We start from the raw sequence: 27,942 nt of genomic DNA, 5'->3' as shown, positions 1-27,942 counted from the left end.
ACATGCTCTATGGCACATCCCCCCCCCACCCCCTTGTTGACATGTGACCGTATTCTTAAAACAGATTTTTGGGTTTTACAAATTTTTGATTACTTCCTCGTATGTGCATTTCACTCATGGTGGTGTTCAGTGTTTCCTAATAGGATGGAAATCTAATACATGTATATCAGAATTTACGTTACTTCCCCTTAATTTACTCTCAGTTGCCTCATTACCACCAGATCTGTTAGTGCTCACACTACAATTTGTGTGGCTCTAAGTAGTGTTTCTGCAGATTCCTCCTTGTTTAAATATTCTCTAGGCACAATGCTCCATCCAAACATTTAACAATAGCTCTCCAGGTGGCATGTGGTTCCACCTTGGGATACATTGAGTGTGTGTGTCTCTCACTCTGCATTTCCCATCTTTTTTTTCACTGCAGATTGGCTGGAGCCATGCCTCATCAATGGGTGGTGTCTCACTGAATTGAGCCCTTGTGGTATAGTTTGTGCCACCCTCACATCTGGATTACTCTTCAGTGGGTCAGAATGAAAATCCGTTTTCAAAGGCGTTTACGATGCTCAGCACCAGAAAGCAGCATCTGAAGTACTTCCTGGCACCAGGCACCCCCCAGGCTGTTCTTGCGATTTTTTTTTTTTTTTTTAGTTCAAAACGTTTTATTAGATTTTAAGGCAGTAAATAAATAGTAAAACATAATAAAAAGTGATAAAAAGTGATACAGGTGATGAGTATCGATAAAAGAGTAATATAACAATGGGGACCAGGTTACAGAAAATTCATCAGAGAAGTTGCATATAATTATTGTAAAAAACAAAGAAATAGTGATCTGGATAATAAAAAGCATCAACAGTATCACTATGCAATAGAAAAGAAAAAAGGAGAAATAGCAAGAGAAAGGAGAAAAAAGAGAAAGAAAAGATAAAGGAAAAGAGGAAGAAAGCGGGGACGGAAGAGAGAGGGAAGAGAAGATAGAGAAACGAACTCCTCCTGTGGGGCTCTACAAACAGACACACAAGACACACTTAATCAGGTGACACAAAGGGATATTGAGCAACCAAACCTTTCGAGGCTAAGTCCATATATGCATCCAAAGCTCTCCAAACACCACTAGAAATCGAAGGAGAGAGATGGGCCTCATCAACCGAGGTGTGTGCACTTCTCAAAAAAGAAACCCACGCCCACCAGGTATGAGACCGAGGAAAAAGACTTCCATTCCATAAGAATCACTTTGACAGCAACAGTTAATAGAAGATCTAGTAATTGTAAATCTAAGGAATCTAGAGGCAACGGGATTGGAGAGGCCAAAGGACCCAGCATAATCATAGGAAAGGAGAGCTGGAATTGAACATCAAACATTAACATAAGATGTTTATGCACCATATCCCAAAAGGATTGTAGAAGAGAACATTCAAAAAACATATGTGGAAAATGACCAGCTGTTAAACCACAACTCCACCAGAGGTCATTCTCCTTCAGAGACGGGGAATGCAAGCGAACTGGAGTCCAATGAAGGAGATTGATAGAAAAGAACTTAGACTGAATTAAAGAAGGGGCAATTTTATTACGCAGGGATAACTTCCCAATTAACTGCCAGGAGTCTGGCGAAATATGTTGTGTAAGATCATAAGCAAAATGACGCAACTATTTTTGTTGGGTAACAGTATGCTGGACAGAAGTGTCGGACGAGAGAAATTTATAAATTTTAGAAGCTTCATGACCAGTTCTAAGCCAAAAGTGAAATAGGGTAACAGTATAAGAATTGGGAACCAATCGTAATTTAACAAGAGCAACTTTAATTTTTAGAAATGTGTAAAAGTCTAAGTTAGTGAGAGAAAATTGTTGAGCTAAGGAGGAGAAGGGTAACGGATCATTATTTGGGTCATAAAGATGTCTCACAAGCGAAATCCCTTTAGCAGCCCAATAAGACACCAACTTGTGATCAATGACAAGTTTAATCTTAGAATTACGCCAGATTGAGGACCAACGTGATTTGTGAAGAGGAATAGCGACTCTCTTATCTACCAGCCGGACTGCAGCAATGGTATCTAAGCAGACCCTCCAGCTTTTCACGATTTCGCGATTTGCAAAATAATCGCGAAATCAGCTGAAGGGCGCGATGACCGCGAAATTGACCTTTATGGCCGTGAAAAAGGCCTTCGGCAGGCAGCAAAAAAGATGGTGACATCTTATTGGCTGACCGTACCTACGTCACCACATGAGCGCGTACAGCCGTAATAGCCACACAACCAGCCGAGTTTCATTTATCTGTGCTCTCGAGGCACCAGCACAGGAACGGTAATAAGAGACTCTATTGTCTCTTCACACGCTGTGAGGGAGGGAGACGTGTCAAATGAAGAGTTTTTGTGTTTCCCATCCTACGAAATAAATATCTTCCGACCTTTTCGCTATGAACAAGGTAAGAAATTCATAGCCTGGAGAAAATATTTCAGACGTGACAGGCGGGGCCTCAAAGAAAGGCAGAGTGTCTGACGCAGGGGAATTACTCGTAAAGAGATAGAAAGATATTTTTAAACCAAGGGTGAGATTGCTTGGTTTGTTTGTCTTTAGGTTTCACTACTGCTTCTCCCCCCGACCGCCTCGTCTTCAGCCACATCGAGGCGTTGTATATTTAAAAAACAGTTACTTAACAAACGCAAATGCAGTCACGCATGTAAAGAAATGCAAATGCACAAAACAATCAAATACAGAAAGACAAACACACAAAGGTACACACGTAGGACCACCAAACCTCATTTATGCACACACACGAAAACATTCAGATGCAGGACAGGCACATGTGCAAACACACTATAATTCAAACCACGTAAAACCATTACAGTCTTCAGTGTGCACATATGTGCTCCAACCTTCACACTACCAATTAAGAAAGAAGTACACTTGACAAGTTTGCCGTATTCAACAGTAGACCGTAGCTCAGATTGACTTCCAAATTTATAAAGTCGCAGGTTTATGAATGGTGCAGATTGTATGCAAATGCGTACACTGAAAAACACGTTACATATTGTGACGATGCACATAATGATGACAGCGTTTCACCAATGTACAATATTTACACCCCTCCTCCCCCACGAGTTAGATTCCCACCACCAGGAAACATTTCCATAATATATACTCAGAAAAGCACATAAACCTGCAGTTGAATGCCGAGTTTGTATAGTTACAGAACCAGTAACCAGGAAACAGCTTCCGGAATCGTCCCTGCACGAGGTCATGCTGTGGGCATCCCCAGGGTAGAGCTGAAATGCAATTCACCACCCACCTCACTCTACAACCAGTCCCTGTGCCTAGTTCAAACCTTCATGGATACTGTAATGAAATTTCAAATGAAGGGGTTTTATGGCATAAAAATGATCTCTTTTTACACAATTACTGCCGCAGGGTGTGTAGGTCACGGGCAACTCCTCCCCCCCTCCCCCCACACACAACACACTCCAGCCAAACGGTCTACTAATTGAACCTGTAATTCAGGGAATTGTACCCAACACTTAAGAATTCTACCTAGGCAGCTATAAAAGTCAGTGTCTGATGGAAAAAGAAAGTGCCCTGCCTCCGGTTATAAGGAGAGTCACCCTTGTGCACACAGAACATAGACAATTCACTTGATAACATCAAGTAGAGTCATAAGTGGAGAACGGCATGTCCTCTACCTTTTGTTTTTTTTCTGATCCAGAGTTGAAGAGGACAAAAGAGGATTACCTGGGAGACAGCATAGGTTTTTAAATCCCTTGCCAATCCCCCAGATGCAACACCACCCAGACAGAAATGACACTTTCCATAAGGTGATGGGGCTAATTAGGAATGGTTTGATGACCTATGGGGCTTGGGGGAATGCAGACTCCCTGCGCTCTGGATCCACTTCAGCTCATTAATGGCACCCCTCTGCTCCCGCCATACATTTAGGAATGCAGACAATGGCTTTCTACCCACACCCGGAGCACAATGGTCAGTTTTTGTGTCAGAGCGGCAAAAAAACTGCTCTATCCTACAGAAAAAGTTACATAGTGTTCCCCTTAATGGGTTGCCAGGGTGCACTGTCTCCCAAAACCTTACGCAAGGGAGTTCATAGTATTGTAATTGCATTTATATAGCACTTACTACCCCTGACGAGGCGTCAAATCGCTTTTTTGGCGCGTAGCACGCTACTCTGGAACCCAAGAAGGATTAGTGTTGAATTAGTATAGTGAAATATGAAAATAAATTGAGTGGTGGATAGGTTAGTCAGTTATTTGGATTCAGAAGGATAGCGGAGGGATAGAAGAGGAAAAAAGATTTGCAATTATATAGCGCTTGTTACCCCTGCAGGGGTGCACACGTGGGCAGTAGAACATCCCAGGGAAAAATACAGCTCCCTCCCACTTAGGACTGGAGCTGTGCTTCCGTAGAGATGCAGACACTTTAAACAGGCCTATTTCAAAGTGGAATACTCTGCTAAAACTGTTTCCATTGATTTCAGGCTGACAATGAATGATTATTTGTAAAATAAAGTGCCGCAAAAATGCAGCTAAATTTCAATATTTGTGCCGCTAAATTTCCATTTTTACGCCGCTAAATTTGCTAATCCATGCCGCTATATCCTGGGGGGTCTGTCTAAGATAATCGAACGAGAAAACGGAATAGATAAAGTAGAAGTGGTTAAAAACGAAGAAGGTGGCAAACGGGCAGAGAGCTCCTGTTCAATTAACATCCAGGAAGGCATATGAGCAGGAACCAAAGAAAACCAAAGCGCTCCTTGAGGAGCTAAGAAAGCAGCTTGGTATTTCTCCCAATCAGGAAAATTACAACCCCCCATATCGTAAGGCTTTCTCAAAAACGTGTAAGCAATTCGAGCTCTCTTGTCATTCCAGAGAAATTTGGAGGTAATGACATCCACCTCATGAAAAAAAGAAGAGGATAATTTCACCGGGATCATAGATGATACAAAATTAATGATAGGTGTTATCATCATTTTCAAAGTTTGTAGCCGACCCCACCAAGAAATATGTTTCGGAGACCAGGTGTCTAAAAGACGACGTACTTTGGTTATAGTCTGGGCTTCATTATACGCGACAGTATCATAAAGGGTGCCACAAAACCAAATCCCTAAATATTTAAGCTGTTTAGATTGCCACTTAAAACCTGCAGAACCCATATACGCTGGGAAACAATAAGCATTCAAGGGGAACATCTCTGTTTTGTCTCTATTAAGGGTATAACCAGAAACCCTAGAAAAGAGAGAGATAGTATCAGTAATGGCGGGAATGGCCAATACTATATCTTTAGAGAAGATAAGAACATCGTCCGCATAAGCAGCCGTCTTCATAAAATGGGAACCAAATTTAAAACCTTTAATGTCTGGGTGGAGATCAATCAAACGGAGGAGCGGGTCGATAGATAGTAAAAACAAAAGCGGGGATAAAGGACAGCCTTGTCTGGTGCCTTGGCAAAGGTTAAAAAAAGATGACGTAGCCCCATTTACTCTAATGTTGGCTCTAGGTTGAGTATAAAGGGACATAGCCATATGAATAAAAGAATCTCCAAGGTTATGCGCCAGTAGAACAGCATGTAGAAAAGGCCAAGAGACCTTGTCAAAGGCCTTTTCGGCATCAAGGGCCAAAGCTGCAGCCGGAAGAGTAGAACGTTTAGCTGAACCCAGATTATGTCAGAAGGTACGAATGTTGTCCCTGGCAAGTCTACCCTTGACAAACCCCGTCGGAGATGGGTGAACAAGCTTAGGTATATAAGACTCCAAGCGTTTGGCCAAAATCTTGGCAAAAATCTTAGCCTCCATATTAAGAAGGGAAATAGGACGGAAATTCTTGGGATCAGAATGATCCTTACCCTCTTCTGGAATCACCACAATAGTGGCGTCAGCTGCCGAACCCGAAACCGACCCCCCTTGAATAAAGGCCTCAAAAACTGACTTAAGACGAGGAACAACAGAAGGAAGAAAGGTCTTATAAAACAAAATGGGGAAATCATCAGGACCGGGAGCTTTTCCAGACCGGGTAGCTTTAATTGCAGCAATAATTTCCTCAGAAGTAATCGAGCCACCCAATTTGCTACTATCCTCCACCGAGACAGATTGTATAGGAATTGTCTTAAAAATTTCTTGACATTGGGAAAAAGATGCCTGATTAGTGGGAGTATAGAGCTTACTGTAAAAATCACGGAATACATCGAGAATCTCTGTGGTTTGAAATTTTTTGATACCAGAGCTATCATTGATAAAGGAGATCTGAGATGATGGAAAAGAAGATTCCTGAAACTTCAACGTAGCCGCCAAAATTTTACCGGCTCGGTTTTTTAAAAGTAGGCGTTTGGATTTCTGAGCTTGTGCCCCTATATGAGCTCTTTTGGTAACAATAGTGTTGTAGGAATACTTCAAATTCTTAATGGTCTGTAAGCATTTGGTGTCCTTAGAATTGCGATAAAGAGATTCTTGCGTTTTGATTTAATCCGCTAAATCAGCAAGTTCCTTTTTGATGGCAGCATTTCTGCTCGCCATACGCTTAATAATGTGACCACGAAGAGTGCATTTAAAAGCATCCCACAAGACTATTGGAGAAGAAACGGAGCCGTCATTATCAGTGAAAAAAGTATCAATTTCTTTGGAAATGGCCAAAATTTGAGACTCATCATGCAAAAGCGCAGTATTTAATTTCCAAGAGCTAGGACGAGATTTAGAAGCGAAGGACAGAAGAGTAAAGGAAACAGCCGCGTGATCGGAGACAAGAATAGGATGAATGTACGGGGAAGAGGAAGACTGCACAAGAGACGAATGGACCAAAAGATAGTCAATATGAGAGAAACTAGAATGGAGAGAGGAAAAAAAGGAAAAGTCACTACCTGTAGGATTATGAAGACGCCAAATATCTTGGAGATGAGTCAAGGAACACATATTCGTCATTTGCTTATGAGCTTTAGGGGGACGGAAGTTAAATGCAGAACTTCTATCTAACAGGGGATCCAATGGTAAATTAAAATCTCCACCCACAATTAGATTACCCTTATGCGGAGTATCAGCTAATGTTTTAGTAATTGCTCGCCAAAATGAGGGGTCATCAATGTTTGGAGCATAGATATTCATAACATATAGATCATCCGTACCCTTAGAAAACTTGGATAGTAACCATCTGCCTTCCGAATCATGTTCAGTAGAGATCACGGATAGACCAGAATTCTTAGAAATTAACGTTATCACACCATTCTTTTTGCCCAAAGCCTCCGAGCAAGCAATGTCAAGAACCCAATCCTTCTTCAAAAACAAGGCCTCCTTGGAGGATACTTTCGTTTCTTGTAAGAGTACCAAATCTGAAGATAAGGATTTACAGTAATCTAAAAATTTGTATCTTTTCACCGGACGATTCATTCCTCTAACATTAAGGGACAACAAATTCAAGCCCGGCATATTCCTACCAGAAAAGATAAATCATAATACGTAGATAACAAATAAGAGAAACAAACGACAGGAGAAGACCACCAACGCCGTATCACAAACAACACAAAAAGAGAACCCCAACAAGAAATTTGTGAAGAGAAGAAAGAAGAGAAACAGGAGAAAAGTGAAAGAAGTATTTGAAAAGAGAAAGAAAAGCATAGAGGAAAAAAATTAAAAAAGAAGAGACTCGATAGGGTAGGTCCATAAGGGACCAAACTCATACCAGGGGGAACATGGGAAGGGAAAACATAGGACCCTCAGGAAGATCAATCGATAAAATTGTAGATCCCAGACTGAAGAAAAGGAAGAAACAAGCAAGGCATCCAAAAGCGAGAAAATTAGGCATACAATATAAGGCATATCAAAGAACAAGCTGATAAATAGAAGTTAAAATGAACTAGAAGAAACGTATCTAAGAGTTAAATAAACCAATGGAGATAAATACAAAATCCATACAAAGAACAGAGAAATAAGCATGAAATGCATAAAGTGTTGAGAACCACAAGCTAGCAAATATAAAAATGGAGGGGATGGAGTACATGGTAAACGATGCTAGCAATAATTGTGAAAATTGCAATAAGCGACTAATATATTACAGGCAATAACATATATGAGCAATAATAAAATCTGCAACTTTAAAAAAGAAAAACAATACGGAAATAGAAACAGAACAGAACCAATCTACAGGAAGAAAGCACTAAGAAAGGAGCCATAAAGTAGTATCAATACAACCAAATATAAAAGAGGAAAACGAAAGGAGTGAGCACAAAGAGATAAATCTGACAAGAGCGGAACGATCGGCTAACAAAAACAAACAAAGAAGCATACACCATAAAAGGAAGAAACAAATATCGGAGAATATGAGAGGCAGAAACAAGGAGCCAGAGACCACCAACAACAAGGAAGGTTACCAAAAAAGATAAAATAAAACATACAAACAGCGGATACGTCAAACAAAGAACATAGGTTGTTCCAAAAGAGGAAACCAAGCGGAGAATAACAAGCACGAGTCAACATGACAACTGGCAAGTTACGGACAACTCAGCTGGAAAACGAATATCGAATCGACGAACAACATACCAAGATGAATTAAACCACGTGAGGCAATAAAGACAGAAAGTTAAGACCCAAAGGGCCAGGAGCTGGAAAAGAATCCAGCTGTATCGGATAATATGAGAAGCAGAAACAAGGGACCAGAAACCACCAACATCAAGGAAGGTTACCAAAAAAGACAAAAGAAAACGTACAAACAGCGGATACGTCAAACATCAAGAACATAAGTTGTTCCAAAAGAGGAAACCAGGCGGATAAATAACAGGAACAAGTCAACATGACAGCTGACAAGTTACGGAGAAATCAGCTGGAAAATGAATATCAATAAACGAGCAACATATGAAACGAAAAAACAGCAACACATGTCAAACAGTAAGACGCACTAAACCACGTGAGTCAACAAAGACAGAAAATCAAGACCCAGAGGGCCCAGGAGCTGGAGAAGAATCCATCTGTGATTCAGATTGGTTATCCGGGAAAAAGGAAAGGTCAGCAGGTTCATCAAAAATCCGGTAACGTCCCTTGAAAGTTATGCAAAACTTGGAAGGACCAGCAAAGGAAAAGGGGATATTCATGTCTAACAAACGTTTTCGCAAATTGAGAAATCCTTTCCTGCGGATGACCGTGTCTCTGGCAAAATCCTGGGAGATAGCAATCCGATGACCTTCCCAGGACACCGACTTAACTTTCCTCATAAGAGCCAAAATCTGTTCCGAATGCTGATGACGCAACGGTTTAAAGATGACTGCCCTCGGATAGGTGGAGGATTTGGGTTTGAACGTAGCCACTCAATGAGCTCTCTCAATTTCAAAATCTCTCTGAAAGGAGATTTGTAGGGTAGAAGGAAGCCACTTGGATAGGAAGTCAATCATTGAGGAGGCTGACTTCTCTGCATCTTCAGGAAGACCAAAAATACGCAGGTTACTCCTCCGATTACGGTCCTCCTGCTCGGTAAGGTCTCTGCGCAAAGCCATCATCGAACGTTCCATCTGTTGAAGAGATTTCGAGTGCTGGTGTGTAGTATCCTCGGCCCCACTGATACGGGATTCAGCATTCGTAACCCTGACAGATAGGGCTTTAAAGTCATTTCTGATAGCAGCCACTTCCACTTGCAAGAGGTCGATATTAGTCTTAGTAGACTGCGCAATATCATGAACAACATTTAAGCGTGCCAGAATAGCCTCCAAAGTGGTATTAGTATCTTTCTGAGAAGACTCAGGAATGGGGGACTGTTGTTTAGATCTTTTTAAGGCCCCTTTAGAGTCTTTAGCAGTGGGAGAGGGCCCCATGGTGTCGGCCATAAGAGCAAAGCACAATAGACCGCTCCAAAAAGTTACCACAATAAATGTGACGTGAGATAAATAGTAAGGAGCGAAAAAATGCCAAAAAAAGAAAAGTATACCTCACCAAATGCCACTGATATGAAGCTCCTGAAGCTCAAAGTAAGCCCATGACGTCAGCTCACAAAATGGCGAACAGGAGCAATTGAGGGGAAAAAAGAAGCCATGAAAACACCCCCAGAGCGCTGAAAAAACACCTTACCGAATATGAAGTAACCTAGAAATCAGGTAACTCAGCACAAAACCTCAGGTGAAGCAAGGAAGTCCCATGAGCGAGTAGAGGGAGGTGAACACTGGTAGTCAGAGAGCAACATAAGGCAGTAATGACATATTGCGCCTGTATGCAGGAAAAGGACTCCTGAGGACCACCAATATATAAAAATAACAATTGTCACCTCAGATCATCCTGCCGTACTCGCAGTGCTCTATAACATTGCTCCGGTGTCAAAGAAACGAGCGACGCCACCGCAAAAACAAAATGGCGGCCGCTCACAGAAATGCCGGTACCGAGGTTCCAGACAAGAAGAACGACAGTTCCTGTCGTCGTCCGCTGTTGCAGGTTAAAGGAAAACACTCACGGCACCTTCCGACACCTCATAGTGGGTTTGTGAAGAAAAACAGCCTCGAGCGGGATCCTCAAATCGTCCCGACAGCCGCTGTCTCCCTGGAGCTCAAGCGCGACCCGCCATCTCGCAGCGGCGCGCAAGCCACGCCCCCCGTTCTTGCGCTTTTAATGACAAAAAAAATAAAAATCCAATACGTTTACAGTACAGTGATGCAGTAGGAAATTCTGCAGCAGCCAAAACACTAAAATTCCTTTCATTCTTAAAGTAACATGATTAAACATAGAAAATCAGTGAACAATTAAGTAAATTAATAATCGTGTTTTCAAAACAATAAAGAAAGAAAGGGGGGCCGGACCTTGCCAGGTAGGTCGCTCCACCCCCACCCCCCGCTGCAGCTCCACCAGCGCCTGTGCCCTGCACCCTTGGTTGATTTTTCCTGCCTTTCCCTGGGCGCTGTTTTCCTTGCCCCCCCTGTGCCCACTGCTCTCTTTTCCCGCCGCTGCTGCCACTGCGGCCCACCCCCTGCGCCTATTCACTAGCCTCTGCCTCCCGCCTCCCGCCTCCCAGCTGCTCCTCCCTCCCAGCTCCCCTTAAGATGGTGGCAGCTGCGCGGCCGCGCCGAAGGTGTGCCTAAGGCAAGCCCGTCTGTCCCTGTCCGCGCCTGAAACGGCGCCCAGGGCCAGAACCCATGGACCGTGCGAACGCCACAACACCAGACTCCACTACGACGCCAGCAGCCTCCACGCACTCAACGCCGGCCGAAACCATACCTGCTTCCAGGCCACCCCGAAACAGACCCACGGACCCTTCTCCTGCCGCACCTGCAGGTTCACCTGTGACAGATCCACCAAAAATCCAAGGACCCGACCCAACCACCTCTGATGCATACTCCTCAACACCTGCTCCGCACGCAAACACGCCGTCGAGCTCTGGGATCTGCTCGACACCTCTGCCCCAAACGTGGCCTTCCTGACCAAGACCTTATGGAACGACTCCTTGGCGCCCGACATCGCCATAGCCATCCTGGATGGCTACAAGATCTCCCGCAGGGATCACGTCAATGGAACCGGAGGAGGAATAGCCATCGTCCACAAGTCCACCTTCAAGGTCGCCATCCACGCAGACGACACCCTCAACACCGCCGAACACCTGCACTTCAGGATCCACACTGACCCCAACACCACCCTCAGAGGAACACTCATTTACAGACCCCTCGGACCACGGGCTCAGTTCAGCGACTCCATCTCTGACCTCACCAGCACACACACACTCTCCTCCACAGACTACATTCTCCTCGGGGACCTCAAACAACTCGTCACCACACCCACCCAAGCCGCCGGCCACACGCTGGACCCCATCTTCTCCACTGGCACCCTCGTCGCCTTCAACCACACCACCGAACTCCACTGGATCGACCACCGCTGCATTAATTTCACCTTCAAGAAACCAACCACACACCACTGCACCCAACAGCTGCCTCGCCGTGGCTGGAGCAAAGTCACCGAAGACCGACTGATCACCACCCTAGCCCAGAACCCACACACTGACCCCACCAACCCAGACGCCGCAGAACGCAACTTCAGAGAATGGATCGACGACTGCGCCAACACCCTTGCCCCACTCAAGAAACCCTCCAACAGCCACGCCAACAAGAGAGCCACCTGGTTCACCGACGAGCTCCAGACATCCAAACGTGCATGCCGGAAACTGGAGAAAATACGGCTCCACGAACGCACCCCGGACAACCACACAGCCCACAAGGACGCCACCCGCAGACATCACCACCTCATCAGATTAGCCAAGAGATCCTCCTTCAAAGACCGCTTGGACAACAACGCACTTATTTAAATTTAAGGCGAAACCTTCTGTTTACTATTCATAGGGCATATTGGTCCCCTCGCAGATTATCCAAATTCAAAAATGGCAGAGTTGTGGGGTGTCCGAAATGTAAAACTCCAAATGTGGATGATCTTCACATGTTCGTCTCTTGCCCAAATATAAGACAATTCTGGTTGGACGTAAGTAATTGCCTATCTGAAGTTCTGACTCTACAAATAGAGGTAAGCCCCGAATTAATAATAACAGGAAGATTTGATTTAGAAAGTAAATGCATGAATGATAATGTAAGACTTACTTTCTATGGTTGTTTATTAGCCCGTAGAGAAATATGTAAGTTATGGATCTCACCACTCAGTCCCAGTTTAATGGACTGGATATTGGCTATGAGGCATACAGCTAACCTTGATACTTTAGACCACACCAAGAGAAATCAGAGTTTTTGGGTGCCTTTTTTGTTATGTTATGGTTAAATAATATTACTTGACACAATATCCGATGATTAAGCCCGCGCCTATCTCGCTGGTATTTGTTATACGGGACTCCAGGTCGAAATGGAGTAAGGGGTGGACACACCTGGTGAGTCAAACGGCCAAGAAGGGACGATTGATTGGGGGCCGGATTCAAAATAGGTGGAGTTTATGCCCCAATACTCTAATCAGCTTATGAGATATAAAAAGCCCAGTGGTGGACTAAGTTAGAGGATCTGGGTGGCGAGACGGCAAATGAGGGAAAAAAAAACAACAACACACTTATTTATAATAAATAATAAATAAATCCACATTTGTAAAGCGCACAATCATCCGTAAGGGTCTCTAGGCGCTGGGGGCCGTTATGTTATGTTATGTTATGTTATGTTATGTTAAAACTTTTTAATACCGCGCACATACACCAATTGGTTTCTTGGCGCTCAAGGACCATGGAATAGGACACAGGGAGTATAGGCGACTACCCGTGAGCAAGACGAAACAAGTGGGTTTTCAAATATTTACGAAAAGAGGGGTAGTAAGAAGTGAGCCGAATTGGGAGGGGAAGGGAGTTCCAAGTGGATGGGGCAAGGAAAGAGAAACCGGCACCACCGTGCTTCTTGCGTCTGAACCTGGGAATGACCAACAGGTTGTGGGCAGAGGATCTAAGGTGTCGGGGGGGAACATAAAAGTGTAGGCAACGAGAGATAAAAGCAGGAGCAGAAACAGAAAGAGATTTAAAAATGGTGCAACCAAGTTTGAAGATGCATCGTTGCGCAACCGGGAGCCAGTGCAAGGTTTTTAGCAGCGGGGAGACGTGTTGGTGTTTGGGTTGCTGGAAAATTAATCTGGCTGCCTGGTTTTGCACCAGTTGGAGCCGTTGAAGATGGTAAGCTGGAATCCCCACGTATAGACAGTTGGCATAGTCTAAACGTGAGGTAACCAGGGCCAAGATGACAAGAATAAGAGCCTCTGGAGATAAGTACCTACGGATCTTCCCGATCCTGCGAAGGTGAAAGAAGCAGGCCGAGGTGACAGCATTAATGTGCGGCCGCATCGAGAGGTCACTGGAGATGATAACACCTAGGCTTTTCACGGAGTCAACTGGGCAGGGGGGGGGGCCGAGGGCAGGGGGCCAGAAGTTAGAGGTCCAAGAGTGGGAGGGCCCGCCAATCAGGACCAGCTCTGTCTTACTAGGATTGAGCTTCAGTTGGCTGAAGTTCATCCACTCGTAGATGGAGAGCAGGGTGGTTTGGAAATTACCGCAAGAGAGAGGAGAAGAGTCAATAGGAAAGATAAGTTGCAGATCATCTGCATAATTAAAAGTGGTAACAGAAGAGTGGCGGAGAGAGACCAGGAGAGGCTGCATATAAAGATTAAACAGAAGGGGAGATAGAGCAGAACCCTGGGGAACACCGCAAGAAAGTGAAGTGCAGGGGGCAGAGAAGGAAGATAGATGTACAGATTGGGTCCGGAGTTGGAGGAAGGACACAATCCAAGACAGGGCCAGGCCCGAGATCCCAGCATTTCTGAAACGGTCGACCAGGATGTCATGGTCGACCGTGTCGAAAGCGGCCGAGAGATCAAGTAGCACTAGGGCCTGGGCCATGTTCTTGTCGGCCCCCTGTCTCAGCGTGTCCATAGCCGCTATCACCACTGCCTCCGTGGAATGGGAGGGTCTGAATCCGGCCTGTTGATCATCGAGGAAATGAGTTTCCTCAATGAAGGTGCTCAGGCAACGGGTGACGTAGGTTTCCAAAACCTTCCCCAGGTATGGGAGAAGGGAGATAGGTCGGTAGTTACCCAGTACCGCAGGGTCGGAGCCGGGTTTTTTCAGAATAGGTACCACCACAGCGCTTTTAAAAGCGTTGGGGACAGAGCCTATGGAAAGTGAACGGTTTAGGAGGTCCAGAGGAGGGCCAGGACAAGCCATAAAGGCGTCTCTAAGGATTTGAGGAGGGCAACAGTCCTTGGGAGAGCCTGAGCCCACAGCCGAGAGTAATGAACAGAAGGTATCTAAGGAGATCGGGGGAAAAGCATTCACGGAGTGAGGATTCGAAAGAGGAAGGGCGCTAATCTGAGACATAGTGGTGGGGGGAATATTGTTTTTAATTGTGGCGATTTTTTCGATAAAAAAAGAGTTAAGAGAGTCACACAAAGCTTGTGATGGCTGAGGTTGAGGGGTTACGCGGTCAGGTACAGAAAGTTCAGCTACAATTGAGAAAATTTCTTTTGTCTTGGATGCAGAGTTGATTACTTTTTGAGAAAAATAAACAGATTTGGCCAAAATAATCGATCTTTTGTAAGATTTTAGTAGGTCAGTATAGGCAGACTTCAATAAGGGATCATAGTTACGCCTCCATCGACGCTCAGCCTGGCGAAGAAGAAGTTTGCTGGCCTTTAGTTGGTCAGTGAACCAGCGCTGAGCGTCGTGGGGTCGCTTAGATTTGATGGATTTGGCTGGAGCGACTACGTCACTGGCTTGAGACAGCCATTGATCCACTGCAGCTGCTTGAGAGTTCAAATCAGGGTGGCTAGGGGGGAGGGTGGAAGCAAGGGTCGAGTGAAAGAGAGAAGTATCGGCGTGCTTCCAATTACGTGCCGAGAAATTGGAGGCTGGTGGGGGGCGGGGGGTACAGAGATTTGTAGGGCAAAGGAAATGAAGAAATGGTCGGACCAGGAGCAGGGATACACCAGAGGAGAGGTAATATCCAGATTGGTGGTCCACACCTGGTCCAGAGTGTGGCCCTTGATGTGAGTAGCAACAGAGATATGTTGCGAGAAATTTAGGCCAGATAGAAAACCAGAGAATTCAAGTGAAAGGGGGGATTCAAAGGGGTCGGACGGCCAGTAATTAAAATCACTGATAATCAAGATCCTAGCAGAGTTAATGGCTAGTTGTGAGATGAAATCACTGAACAAAGATGGGAAGGAGGGCATATTGAGAGGGGGACGATATACTAAAACACAAATAAAAGAGTGTTTGGGAGAGGAGAGTTTCAACATGAGAATATCAGAATTCAATATAGGGGTAGTTGTTAAAGAAGAGAATGGAAGTTTGGAGCGGATGATGGCAGCGACTCCCCCTCCCGGTCTGCCAGAGGTCCTGTTGGAGTAAAGAATATAGTAGCCCGAGGGTATTGCGGCCAGGATGTCAGGATAGGAGTCCGCGTGTAACCAAGTTTCAGCGAGGAGCAGAATGTCAAAGTTGCCAGCCTCGAGAAATTGAAAGACCTCAAGCTGGTGTTTCGGGAGAGAGCGGGTGTTCAGGTATACTACAGAAATGGAGCGCATACCAGGGGAACTAGGCCTGGAAGGTATGGGGGTGGCAGAGTGGGAGGAAAGGGTGATAGAAGGAGAAGCCAAGGGGATGCTAGATGAGAGAGGGGAGAAAATGCAATGAATCCGAGCAATGGCAATCGTGTGAGGGGAAGGAGGGACACAAGAAAATAAAGAACGCAGTTCCAGGGCGGTATATGTAATGCGTTGAGTAGCATGCATGGCCCCTAGCCCCGGTCGGCCGCGGACGGGCGCAGATGGGCTTGACTTATGCGCGACTTCGGCGCGAAGTCGGCGCTCCCGCTGCGCTCGTCCGCTGCGCTTCCTCCAGGTAGCCATTTATGCCAGTCGATGTTAACCACTAGACCGCTCACCTGCACGGTGGAGAGGCAGGGCGGAAGTGGTGCAAAGCCGGAAATGTCGCTCGTGCAGGGACCCTCCGCGCAAACGGCACACAGCCGGGGCGGACCGGGGTCGAGAGCGAGGAGAGAGGTGAGCAGTTAGCAGTAGGTAGGCAATAACAGAAATAGCAAATGCGGGCGCAAAGCAACAAAATATATAATCAGGTTTTAAAAGTTCACAACCAGCTCGTAGTCAGCTGGAGTGCAGTTTAAAAGTATTTCACCAGCAGCGCTGATACACGCCCGCGGCCAGTAGCCACGATTGTCCACCTGAGGAGCCGAGTGCTAGGCAAGTTATAGTGACGAGCTCTGCAACCACTAGACCGCTCACCTGCACGGTGGAGAGGCAGGGCGGAAGTGGTGCAAAGCCGGAAATGTCGCTCGTGCAGGGACCCTCCGCGCAAACGGCACACAGCCGGGGCGGACCGGGGTCGAGAGCGAGGAGAGAGGTGAGCAGTTAGCAGTAGGTAGGCAATAACAGAAATAGCAAATGCGGGCGCAAAGCAACAAAATATATAATCAGGTTTTAAAAGTTCACAACCAGCTCGTAGTCAGCTGGAGTGCAGTTTAAAAGTATTTCACCAGCAGCGCTGATACACGCCCGCGGCCAGTAGCCACGATTGTCCACCTGAGGAGCCGAGTGCTAGGCAAGTTATAGTGACGAGCTCTGCAACCACTAGACCGCTCACCTGCACGGTGGAGAGGCAGGGCGGAAGTGGTGCAAAGCCGGAAATGTCGCTCGTGCAGGGACCCTCTACGCAAACGGCACACAGCCGGGGCGGACCGGGGTCGAGAGCGAGGAGAGAGGTGAGCAGTTAGCAGTAGGTAGGCAATAACAGAAATAGCAAATGCGGGCGCAAAGCAACAAAATATATAATCAGGTTTTAAAAGTTCACAACCAGCTCATAGTCAGCTGGAGTGCAGTTTAAAAGTATTTCACCAGCAGCGCTGATACACGCCCGCGGCCAGTAGCCACGATTGTCCCGTTGGGAAGATTAAGCAAGCTATTGCCCAGAGTCACATGGTGCTGGGCTAATCTGCCGCCGGTGCCGGGGATCGAACCATCGTGATCCCCAGACTCCGGAGTCAGTCGCCCTGGCCGCGGCGCCACACCTCTTCCTCAAACATATATATATATATATATATATATATATATTATTATTTTTTTATTAAGGCTTTCCTCCTGTGTGGGCCTTCCCCCCTAACAATAAACAAAAAAACACAGAGTTCTAATGAAAGGATTCAAAGTGCTTTCACTGATTTGTTTCAGGCAGTAAGGAGCTTGAAATTGTTTTTGTTTTTTTTCTTACCAGCTGGATAAGTGAACACAGCTGCAGGGCGAGAGAATACTCACCCTAGAGGCACCACGCAGTGTTGTGTTGTCAGGGTGGTGGGCGCTGCATTTTTCAATCCCATTGCATTTACCTGATTCTTGGCGTTAATGCCTGCGACCTTGGGTGGGATCCACGTAATGCCAGAGACAAAGGAGGCAGGGATGATTAGGTGTCAGCAAATATGCGACCGCCCTCCCCCAACCCCATACGTTGGTATGCTTTTGTTTCGGAGGGCATGCTGAAGGAGGAGAGGCCCGCAGTGTATTTGGCAGTTGATACACCGGAGGGAAGAAGACGTAATGTGCGAAGCAAGGTACGGTTAACTTTTTGCTCGGTTCTACTATGGCTTAGCAGCTTGGGAACCTTTTCCTGTGTGATTTGAAGTTGCTAGTCCGACCCTGAGGACTACAGATGATTTTCAACTGCTGCCCTTGTTATAGTAATGTTGTGGGGTCCAGGAGTCGCAACCAATCCAGACAACAACCTCCTAGTCCTAATTAAATAATTATAGGGAGGCCACAATCAATCAATCAATCAGAGTACTTGTAAAGCACGCTACTTACCCGTGAGGTTCTCAAGGCGCTGAGGGGAAGGGGTGCCGCTACTGCTCGAAGAGCCAGGTATTGAGGAGGCTTCTGAAGGCGAGTAGGTCTTGGGTCTGCCGTAGGTGGGTAGGGAGGGTGTTCCAGGTCTTGGCGGCGAGGTAGGAGAAGGATCTGCCGCCGGAGGTTGTTCGTTGGATGCGGGGGACAGCGGCGAGGGCGAGGCTGGCGGAGCGGAGCTGGCGGGTGGGGGTGTAGAAGATGAGTCTGCTGTTCAGGTAGACTGGTCCAGCCTTGTGGAGTGCTTTGTGTGCGTGGGTGAGGAGCTTGAAGGTGATCCTCTTGTCAATGGGGAGCCAGTGTAAGTCTCTCAGGTGGGGGGTTGTGAGAAGTTGGCCTGATGTGCAGTGCTCACTATTCTAGTGATCACTATATATCAGTCCAAACAACCCTTATTGATGATTGGTTGTAAGTCAACCTTATAGACCAGCTATCCTAGTAGCATGGATACGAGCAGTCTAAGGCTAAGACTCTAGAGGGCGTGTTAAGCCAGCTGTTTTACCATCACATTACCCCTTGAACACCCAGTGAAAGGACACCACACAAGTTGTTATGAAAATAAACAGTGTATTTATTTATAACAAGACTACCCTGGCTCTTTATGAGACAGGGAGCTAAGCACACAACAAAACTCTTATAAAAATACTTTAAGTCGCACAATTTACACAAATGCCCGAGGGGCACGAAAAACCATATACTCTAAAAGTGGAATGCGAAGTACTAGCAGGTAAGTAACGATTCTCAGAGACTTTAGAAACGCTAGGCCTACAATACTGAACACTCAGGTTAGGAGCAGGAGGCCTAGGGACGCCACGTGCAGAGTGGGAACTCTCACGCGTAAGGCGGGAAAAAGCCTATGGAAGCTAGTATTCACAAAGTTAGTGTTCTCGGGCGAACCCGACTAGGTAGGTCAAAAACGAAAGTGGATCTGGACCCTTGGATAGTGAGGCTATGCTGAGGCACCGAAATGCCGAAGTTACCTAGCCCAGGGGCCGCAGCTGCATAGGTCTGAAAAGACGTCGGGATTCTCCGTTGACGAACCAGGAGCCTGAAGGAAGAAGTTGCTGGCAGGCGGCCAGTGAAGAAAAGTTCGAAGAGATCCAAGCCTGGATCAGGGAAGAAGAAAACCTGAAAGCAGAGGGGACCAAGTTCTGAATCACTAGCCAGTGATTAAGTGGGTACCAGGATGGCACCGGGCGAAGTCACCGCAGTCAGGTGAGTGGGCGCTGCTGGGCTCTGTAGTCTCACGGACCAGGAGGCGTTGTCGGCGACCAGGATGGAGGTACGAGCTGTCCCACGATGGATGATGCTCTCGACGTTGCTGGACCCAGGATTGGGGCAACAAGTCTTGGCAAATTCAAGCCCACGCGGTGGACCTAAAATGGCGTCTGGAGTGGACCAGGAGGGTCCGGGGTGCTCCTCTCTTGGAAGGGAGCAAGGGCCAGTCTGGAGCAACCAGACCAGCTACAGTGATGTCGTCGGGCATCGTTAAGAAGGCCACAAGCCAGCGGGCTAGTAGCCAAACAACGCGGTGAGCAGCAAAAAGCAGAAGGGCCCCACGCAGATCGTGGAGATGCTGGGAGGCTGAACTTCGGTGCTGGAGCTGCTCAGGGTCGGGGCTTCTCGGACCCCAAAGCACTCACCAGGGGATTCCTCGGCGGTCGTGCTGGAAAGAAGTCGTGCAGTCTTGAAGATGGCCGGTCCCTCGAGGTCTCGTCGCACCCACGGTTCTCAGCTTAGCTGTAGAGGTGGGTAGAGGTCAGAGGTGCCAGGGAAGCCGGTTCTCGTCGAGCTGGGCAGTCGGATTCCGGAGGAAGGACTTGCAGCAGACCGCAGTGTTCTTAAGATGGTGCCTGCGGATGCAGGGTGACTACTCCTTAGTCACAAGGGAGAATCTTGAAGAAGAAATCTTGATGTCCTTTCGTAGAAAGTCGTGTCTTGATTCCAAAGATGATCTGATTTGGAAGGGGGCCAGTTCCTACCTTTATCCTGCAAAAAGGGGCTGGCACGCGACTAAGTCCTGCCCTATGGGTGGGACTAGGAGGGGGGTGGTTACACCCCTCTCCTTTGGCGGGCTTTCCCCAGGCCAGGGGCTGGAGTGCCCCTGGAACTGGTTTCAGCCGGCCTATGCACAGTGAGCACCGGGGTGCCACTTGCAGTCACCTTCCTCTAAAGCCCTGCCTACCTAGGATACACAAAATCCTGTCTGGGACGGTGCTGGCACCGCCCCTGGCAGGAAACCCTTTGTCCTTGCCTCCTGGGCTGGGAGGACTCCCAGCAGCAGGAGGGCAGACTTGTGTCTCGGTGGCAGCATCCATTTTGTGGAGCTAAGGCTCTGTTTGACTTTAACCGGGGTTACAGGCTACACACATGTCGTGTCCCTCTAGAAGGGTGGAATGCTAACCCCGTCGCCAGAATTGGCGAGGGGTTAGTATTCCAATTCGTATGACACCTTACTCGACATGTTTTGATAAAGCGATACCAGAGTTGGCATATAACCGCGAGGATTATAATGCACTTAAGAGTATATGGTATGCGATATCATGGAAACGGCTAAGGGATGGATCCCGAAAGCCGCAGACAGGCTCAGCTCATGCCAGAGCACTATCTCACACGATTCCAAGCACTCTGCCTTCAGGATTGTCAAGGCCTGCCATAGGAGTGACTGATAGGAGATCTGTGTGCCCATTTAGGTTTAGATATAGGAATACTATATCTAAAGCAAAGGGTGATTACACCACTTTGCCCCAGCTGTCGTGCAGCCAGTTGTGTCAGATTTGGATGGCCAGCCAGGGGTGGCATAATACATGCTGCAGCCCCTGGTAGGCCCTGGGTACACCTATGCCCTGGGTACCTAAGGTACACTGTACGAGGACTGATAAGGTGACTCAGTATCCAATTGGGTATGTACCTAGGGTACATGGAATCCATTTTACAGAGAGAGCAGTAGGCCTGGGGTCCTGAATAGCAGGGCCCCAGGTCAACTAAGTCAGAAAACCAGCAAAACACCAGGCAAAAAGTTGGGGGCAACCATAGTCAGGGATCTACCTTCCTACAGGGGTGATTTGGCTGCGGTGGGGGACGTTGACGATCAGTCGGGTGGAGGCGGTTTGGATGCATTGTAGTCGTCATAGGTGTTTGGCTGGGATTCCTGCGTAGAGTGCGTTGCCGTAGTCCAGTCTGCTGCTGACGAGGACCTGTGTCATCGTTCTTCTTGTTTCGGTCGGGATCCACTTGTAGATCCTGCGGAGCATGCAGAGGGTGTTGTAGCAGGAGGAGGAGACGACGTTGACCTGTTTAGACATGGAGAGGGAGGAGTCGAGGATGATTCCTAGGTTGCATGCATGGTCGGTGGGTGTCGGTGCTGTTCCCAGTGTGCTTAGCCACCAGGAGTAGTCCCAGGCTGAGGGGGTGGTCCAAGGATGAGTACCTCCATCTTGTCCGAGTTCAGCTTCAAACGGCTTTTCCCCCATCCTGTCGGCGACAGCCTTCATTCCATCATGGAGGTTGGTTTTGGCGGTGTGCAGGTCCTTGGTGAGGGAGAGGATGAGCTGGGTGTCTTCGGCGTAGGAGATGATGTTGAGGTCATGTTGGCGGGCCACTTGTGCGATGGAAGCCATGTAGACGTTGAACAGTGTCAGGCTGAGGGATGAGCCCTGGGGGATGCCGCAGATGTCGGTGGCCTCGGATCGGAAGGGCGGGAGGCGGGCGCTCTGGGTTCTGGGTATGTGCAGGAACATACAGCGCCGGCACCAAAGGGCAGATGCTGTCCAAATTACCAGAGAAAACAGCCTGTGTAGTTTCTCACACTTGTAAACATAATCGAAACCTAGTAAATCTATTTGACCGAGACGTGTGACTGGGCAAAGGCAGACAGGGCATCAACGTGCCAGCAGGATTCACACACACCCTGGTCTTCAACTGCACCCTTGAAACGGATAGGCTGAAAAAGTTGGGAAACCAGACGTCACCAGAGGAACTACATTCTGTAAGTTCTCTTGTTGGAGACTGCTGCACGGACTAGGAGAGAAGAACTTGCATTTTAATTTATTCCGGGTGCCCCTTTAAGGTCATATGTTTTGTTATGTTATATGACTTTTATATAGCGCAAATCACCTACAGGTCTCTAAACGCTTCTAGAGAAGAGTGAGCAAGTCACTGAGAAGAAATATAATGGTAGCGAAGAGAGCAGAATTTATGCAGGAGCTAACGCCTCTCTAAATAGGAAAGTTTTTAAAAGGTGAGCAGAGCCGGTTCCCTACGTAGGTACTCCGGCAGGTCATTCCAGATCTGCGGGAGGAAAAGAGAGAACGCTCAAACCCCTATGGGTTTAGAAATATACCTGGGGCGGGTTAACCTACAGGCCTCAGATGATCGCAGAGTCCGGCCAGGAACATATTTCACCAAGCGATCTTTTATATACTTGGGTGACTGACCGTAGATTGCCATATGGGCAATACATAGACCCTTAAACTCTCTGTTTAATGGGGAGCCAATGCAATTTATGTAACAGAGGAGTAGCGCATGTCTTTCTAGGAAGTCTAAAAATAATCTTAGCAGCATCGTTCTGCACCACCTGCAATCTCCCAATAAGCTTCTTGGGGAGGCTGATGTAAAGAGCATTCCCATAATTGAACCTGGAGATGACAGTGTCAGAGACAATTGACTGTAGTGAAGATGTTGACAGGAGAGGAGCAAGCTCCCATAGCTGCCTAAGCCAATACAAATTCCCACTACAGTGGTAACCTGGCAAGACATAGATAGTTCAGAGTCAATTTTGAGCCCCAGGCTTTTTACATCCGGGACTGGTACTGGAGCTAAACCTAGTTCTGGAGGCCAGAAGAGATCACACCATGGGCTATTACTTGTTGGGATGACAAGCAATTCGGTCTTATCTGGATATCATTTCAATGAATTATCTGTCATCCAGTTCACAGTGAACCTGAGCAGCTTTTTGGCCAACTACTGGGCCTGGTGGGAATTGTTTAGCCGAATGCGAAGTTGAGTATCATCGGCATAATTAAAGACCTGACAGTCCATAAAAGTCAGGGTCTCTACCAGGGGTTGCAGATATGCAACCAATGCCAATGCAATCTGCAAACATTTGAATGAGTTTTGAGTACTCTACTTTTTAAATAATTCTTATTAATTTTCCATTTACCAGCCCGCTTTTCTGCGATACATCTGTTATGGAAATGTGGTGCATATATTGTTTTTAAATGACGGTAACAATTGAACAACCTTTGATATGTACAAGAGTACTTGGTAAGTGCTCAATTGATCATATTGTTGGCGTACGCTGAGTCACACAGACGGAAACAACATATACCTGTCATGCGTGCACGAGGGCTGTTCAACACTGCCAGGCAACTAGGAAAGCACATCCTAGAATGATGTATAGTTTCTGAAACTCACAATTTCAGGTGAGGTTCGCATTAAATAAATGAGATTATGCATGTTACAAAGGCAGGCAAGGCAACATGTGCCTTAAAGGGCGTTTATAAAAAATATTGCATTTATACCTCTTCTGATCAGGAATGCATTCTTACTACGCGCTGATGTTACTTATAGCGCGCTTATGTGCATTGAAATACCTGCGCAAAAAGGGGTAACTATACAGTGGGACACAATCTCAATGCACACCCGCGACCATAGGCATATTAAAATAGGCCACGCGAGTGTTTTTATGTGCCGTGCTTAATGCCTCATGTATATTCGATTTGAGCTTCTGTGGCGTGCAGAAGAATGCACGCCCTCGGTTTTAAGTCCACACTTGTAGGAAGGACAGACTCTGTGGCAGGACTGTGGCAAACGGCAAGGCCACATATATTGCTCCGTGCTGCAGCATTTCACAAAGGGGCTCTAGCAGCAGTCAACTCAACAGCGCCCTCTGTGTGACTGTGAAATCTCTCTCCGGCTCCGTCGAGCAGTTGAGCCCCCCACAGCCCCCCTCAACTTGATTTTCAGAAAACGTCTGCGCCCATCTAATCGAGGTCTTGCAGTCTGCCTTCAATTGCAGCTCTCTTGCAGACAGCGTTTAACATATTTTGCATATCAGAAGTGAAACCAGTTTATTATGCCCCTTGTTAACCAATGTGCTGTGTATGTTAAGGGCCTACTTTTGTTCTGTACAACTTGGATTGGAGCATAATGTCTACTTTGGCTGCACTTATTTACAATTTTGTTTTTTTCACACTCCCTTGATTTACAACAGCCATTACAGTATTTTAAGTACTCTTTTAGAATTATTCTATACGAATAGTGTGCGTACCGGGGGATTTGTGAACCAATAATGAATGGTCTCACTGTCAGTCTGCACCTCATAAAAGGGGTTGTTTTCAATTAGTGCTCTTCAAACTGCAAAGTTCTTGTGACTTCATAAAAAATAAGATGATATATGGCAAGACAATTTGAAGCATCTATCATTTGAATATAGTAGGCTGAGTAGATGGTTTGATGGGGAGCTTGCGTAGATGGCTTGAGGCTACCTAGATTGGTGCTTGGAAAGATGGATGAATGGACGGATGGATACATGGGTGGATGGATGGATGGATGAATGAGAGATCTGCTGGGTATGGCTAGAAGGTCTTGTGATTCACCAGTGGAGAAAGGACACATAGATGGATTGGAGGGCGGAAGAGTTACAGGAGATTGTGTCCAGAAGGATGAGTGGATATATACATGAATGAATGGATGAATGTTCCATATGATGGACAAATGAATGGATGATTTTCTAGTGAATGGATGCAAGGATGGCTGGGTGGGTGGGTGAGTGAATGGGAGTGTCTCTACAAGAATGGATGTATGTATGCATGAACAGATGAATGCAGTGTATGATGGAAACATGGATTAATTCATGGGGGATGATTGGGTAAATGATGCATGGACTGAACGCCCTTATGTCAGCCGGACTTGCTCGCTACGTAAAATTCATCCCCAGGTTTTACGCCTCACCACTTTGAAATTTTACCCACCGCCACTGGTTATAGTTTGTTTATTTCTCTGTGGTCTGAAACCTAAAACATGTGTATACGTTTTACATCCAGCCTCCCTCTTCTGGCTTGCCTTTCCTTCCCTTTAACTTGTCTTAGTGAAATATATATTGTGCATCTCAAGGACTGTAACAAAGGACTGACTCATGGTAACTTCACTCATGAGTCTAATCCTGCCTCATCAGTTTAATATACCCATTTTACAATTTCTGCTTGTATCGTAGGGGCATTGTGCTTGCCTGTGTCTTTGAAAGTGTTTTGTATACGTATGTTAGAGACTGGGTGGTGTGGACGTGTGTGTGCAAGACATTGTCTGCTTTTAATGTGTTTTGTCTGTGTCCAGTTGTATATAATAAAAAGGCCTCGATATCGATTTTGACAATGCTTGTTTCATCCTAGTGTTCTCACATCACTTTTTGTTTGTTTTCATTGTGGCTGGTGATTGACCGCTTCTATTCACACACCTCCACCCATTTGCTGATATTGGTGTGTAAATGAGAACTAAGGAAGATTCCTTTACTGTAACCAATGCACTCTGGACTGCCTGTGTAGAGGGACGGCTTTAGCACTGGTGGCGCCCAGTGTGACAATCATGTTTGGCTCCCCTAAACGCCATGACTGCCTCCCCAGATTCTCTCACTACCACCGGCCAATATTTCCCCTCATCTCTCCAATCATAAGATATTGCAAAACACAGCGAAGCCCCCACCACCACCACCCCCAGGTCAGCGCCCCCTTCACAGGTCAGTGCCCAGTGCGGCCGCACCAGTCGCACTGCCCTAAAGCCGGCCCTGCCTGTGCAGGTTAACGTTTGCCCCAGACTGGTCTGCAACACTAAGGGAGAAACTGCGCACAGATGCCTGCTGCCACTGCTTGATGACCAGTTACACACTGGATATCCTCTCTATGCCATTCTCTTATTTTCCCACAAGAAGTTGCCATAGCATGGCCAGTATCTAATATGTTATATAACTTGAGTTTGCAAATCCAGTTGCTTACATTATGTAGTATAAAATAATTTTTGTGAACATTTGAAACACTGTGCTAACATTTTCCGTTTTTTCATTTGTGTTTTTTTAGGCCTGCTATACCTGGTGGCTCAGCTTGCACCTACCTAAATCATGTGGGTTTCAGCAGTGCCAGGTGTTCCTCTACTCGGAGATATATCTGCACCAAAGATGTACACTGCATAAAGCAGAAATAATTTAAAGTAAATAATCCAGCAGTCCACTACAAGCAAGTGGTGTTGCGTTCAAAGACCCTTTCAACGAAGCTTGGATGCACCCCGCAGCTCGCTGATGCAACCAGGATCAGGGCACTTTCTCCAGTGGTCTTTGCGTGGCTCCTGTATCAGGCCTACACTCCATCGTGGTTGGCCTGAACTCTTGACTGTGCCCCGGTCCACCGTGACCAGATAACTCCAATTGGCACTTATTGCTCCTAAGTGCTATTTTAACATTGAATCTTTAAAAAATCATATCTTGACTTCTACTTATTGGAGTTTGTCTTGTCTTGTTTTATTTATAAAACCACAATTTATTTTTCTAAACCAGCGTGGAGTTTTTTTTGGCGTTTTCACTGGGTTACTGGTTGAAGTGTTGCACAAATACTTTACACATTGCCTCTTAAGATAAGCCTGCCTGCTCTGTGCCAAGCTACTAGAGGGTGAAAGCAGCATAATTTATGATGTGTTTCCGGCTTGCCCTTTCTAGGATTGTGGTTTCTGCTTGGACAGGGTGCATACCTCTGCCAACCAGGATCCCAGTTTTTCCTAATAGTTATCTGCCACAGTGCGGTGTGATTGAGGACTTAGTCTTAGAAGCTAAGCCTGGTTAACAGGCATTTCATGACATGTGTATTATGTGAACAGACCAGAATAGAATTCTGGCTAACAAAGTGCTGATGGATCATTAAAAGGACCGAAACATCAATTCTACATACATTGTTAAGACTTTAACTAGAGATGCTGTCTCCTTCATATTTGCAAACTGAGAAAGGCAAACATGCCTACCAAGTGTTTTAACGCCTTCGGTGCATCGGACGGCCCCTGCCGTTCTAGCGCATGGCACCGGGAATTCCTATGGTGCGGGCACCAGAGGGATTCCCGTTCACCCCCAACAGCATCGGGAGCTGGGGAAGAGCTTCCCCAGCTCCCAAGGCTGCAGCTTTGGTTTCCCTGAAATGACAATCAGCGCGCACGTCATGTTGATGTCAAGAGGATCCTTCCAGTTTCGCTTTCAACATGCTTAGGGGGCTATCACAGCTCCCTGAGCACATAGAAAGATGGGAGAGTTATCATTGGAAAGGGAAGAATCTCCACTTTCCAATGCCCACCCCTAGTACATCCTTGCTTGGGGATCACCCCAGGAGGGTGATCTCCATGCAGGGATCAACCCACTGGCTACTAGGGAGGGGGAGTGGCCCCTTGGGCAAGGGCCTTTGTTCCCCCCAAAAAATTGGGTACATTAAGTCTTTCTGCCCCCAGGGGGCAGATGGGGGCAGTAGCCCCCAAGCTGCCCCTCCACGGGGGGAGAAAGCCCATTAGAAACCAGGGATTTTCATGGCAATTTCAATTATGGGTGGGGCTGCCCAAAAGTGGCATGCCAATGCCCCCCCCCCACCCCACTCCCACAT

The 27,942-nt window shown here is 46.7% G+C and overlaps 1 long non-coding RNA gene across 1 annotated transcript in view; it reads left to right on the top strand.

Annotated features, from left to right (window-relative positions):
• LOC144767746 (uncharacterized) overlaps positions 1-26,830 on the top strand; it is a 40,412-nt gene extending 13,582 nt beyond the window's left edge. Inside the window, exon 3 of the long non-coding RNA XR_013598331.1 lies at positions 26,389-26,830. This is a non-coding gene — a long non-coding RNA (uncharacterized LOC144767746). The remainder of the gene's footprint in view (positions 1-26,388) is intronic.
• The last annotated feature ends 1,112 nt before the right edge of the window (positions 26,831-27,942 follow it).

Source organism: Lissotriton helveticus, chromosome 7 (genome assembly GCF_964261635.1).
Source record: "Lissotriton helveticus chromosome 7, aLisHel1.1, whole genome shotgun sequence".
NCBI classification, from domain to species: domain Eukaryota; kingdom Metazoa; phylum Chordata; class Amphibia; order Caudata; family Salamandridae; genus Lissotriton; species Lissotriton helveticus.
The sequence above is the reverse complement of the archived record's forward strand: the minus strand, read 5'-3'. Positions and strand labels throughout refer to the sequence as shown.